At 36.3% G+C, this 2,512-nt stretch overlaps 1 non-coding gene across 1 annotated transcript; it reads left to right on the top strand.

The window, feature by feature from the left end:
- The first annotated feature begins 237 nt into the window (after window positions 1-237).
- Window positions 238-344, top strand: LOC141699547 (small nucleolar RNA R71). The gene has a single exon (XR_012565999.1). It is a non-coding gene; the product is annotated as a small nucleolar RNA R71 (small nucleolar RNA).
- Window positions 345-2,512: the final 2,168 nt, after the last annotated feature.

The following is a 2,512-nucleotide window of genomic DNA, read 5'->3' as shown; positions in this document are numbered from 1 at the left end:
GCCTTTAGCTGAGCAGTGATAGCCGTAGTTGTATCCACCTCCAGAATTCATGCTACCTTGCCTTGTGGTAGCCTTTGAGTTGGATTCTGATATTCATTAGCGGCCATCATCTCATTTAGATCATAAACTTCCTCATAGCTCTTAGTCCATAAGGCTCCACCTGATGCTGCATCGAGCATAGGTCTTGACTTTGCTCCCAAACCATTATAAAAACAATTGATCACCATCCAGTCAATCATTCCATGATGAGGATACTTCCTAAGAATCTCCTTATACCGCTCCCAAGCTTCACCTAGCGATTCCTCTGATTGCTGCACAAACTGAGTAAGAGCATTCCTAATTGTAGCTATTTTTGCCATAGGGAAGAATATAGTGAGAAACTTTTGAGCAAGATATTCCCAAGTAGTTATCAAAATAGTTGGTAGAGAGTGTAACCAGCTCTTAGCCTTGTCCCTCATAGAGTATGGGAACAGTCTCAGTTTCACTGTATCCTCAGACATACTATTGAACCTGAAGGTGTCACAGATCTCTATGAAATCCCTGATGTGTATATTTGGATCTTCCGTTGGAGAACCCCCAAACTGGACTGAATTATGTACCATTTGAATCGTGCTAGACTTGATTTCAAAGGTATTAGTAGCAATGGTTGTTCTAATAATGCTAGACTGAATGTCATTGATTTTCGGTTGAGAATAATCCATCAAAGCTTTCGTATCTGCTGCTGGTTCTCCCATTGCAATAAAAACTAGAGTACCTGAAACACACGACTAAAGTAACCTTGTAAGAAAATAATCCGAGTCGGTGAACTTTAACGAGCACTGATGACAAGCACATAAACTAAATTTAACACCGAGTCCCTAGCAGCCGCACCAAAAACTTGTTCACTGTAATTCAAACGTGAAAATACACACAAGTGTACGCGATCATAAGTAGTATAAGATAAAGTCAAGTTCGTTCCCACATGGACTGGTTTAGGTTAATTTCATATTATGCACTTATGCAACAATGTATGGTTATCGTTCAATGCTAAGACAAGTACCAATTTGAGTTTTGATTTAACTAAGAGATTATACTAAATAACATTAACTAAGAGAATAAAGATTGAATTACTTATATGAGAATAAACATGGGATTCTAACTTCATTAAATACTTCATTCAAAGTTGATGTCTTTAACCCTAGCATGTGATGGCGATGACAACTAATCAAATAACACGAAATTAGTATTCACTAACTTTCATTATACATATACCCAACTATCAAACATCCACAATTAAGATAAACGTTGAATAGACACCAATTATGTTAGTCCCTATATGTCGATAAAGATTGAAAACATAATGGTTTAAGAGCAAGTTATCTATCGTGATTATATAGGGTGAATAAGATGGTTAAAATTACCCACGAATTTGCATGTCAATTCATACATAAACATATGTTAGTATGGCAAGTTTTAAATCTTCAATTCATACATAAATCTTCTCAATGCTCTCCCTTGGCTCCTTGTTATTAAAAATGTCTTTTTATTGATTTATATAGGCCCTGGATGGACCTGGACTCTCCAAATCTTCAATATCTACTAAAATCAGGATTCTGGGGTAGAAATAGGGCGCGGGCACGTGGCTTTCGGGCGCAGGCGCGCGGGTTTGATGATTTCTGGGGCGCGGGCGCACCAGCCTTCTGGTGATTTTCTGATAATTCTTCTTTTGGCCGTATCTTAAGTTCTGCTCGTCAGAATTATGCCATTCAACTGCCCACACGAAGATAACGAGAATCTCTTTAACTTGAGAATGTCATAGACTTCCAATTATGATCTCTTTTCAGCATAATTCCTTGAAAAACTTCTTTCTTCCTCCAACTAATGCCTGCAATGCAAAAACATAAAAACACATCAAATATACTAGATACTTGAGTCCAAAACACCAATTTAAGCTTAAAATGAAGCGTTCCAAGTAGAATTAAAATCCAATTATCAACCGGTACCTATTATTTAAAACAAACCTATTTCAAAGATACTATCCACAACAGTTTGGATGTTATTGCCTTCAAAATTATCATCAACATCGACACGCCTTTGCTCCGCATCCTTTTTACGTTTCTGCATTTCATTTGCAGGAGGCCTTTGTAACTGTGTAAGATCAAGAGGAAGTGGTGGGGGAGCTGGTAGTGGATGAGGAGGTGGTAATATTTTTATATCAGTAGCCTTACAAAAAATACCAAAAAATAATAAGGAAGGCATTAATTTTTCAAAGCACAATTTTTAGAAAAAAAACTGAAACACAACCATATTCGGATGCATATATTTTAAATCTAATCTCACTTGAAGGAATCAAATAAAATAAAATAAATTCATATACCTCTGTTTTCCCTACAACTTGATTTACTGAACATGAACGAGTTCTTAGTCTGATGGCGATATTGTTCACCTTTTTAAGATTTTTGACTTTCTTTTTTGGCTAAATAATCAAAAAAAGGTCAACACATTTTCCACAAACTTAAACTATAAGAGTATG

This window comes from Apium graveolens, chromosome 11 (genome assembly GCF_009905375.1).
Source record: "Apium graveolens cultivar Ventura chromosome 11, ASM990537v1, whole genome shotgun sequence".
In the NCBI taxonomy this organism is placed as follows: Eukaryota; Viridiplantae; Streptophyta; class Magnoliopsida; order Apiales; family Apiaceae; genus Apium; species Apium graveolens.
Note: the sequence above shows the minus strand (reverse complement) of the source record. Positions and strands in the feature narration are given on the sequence as shown.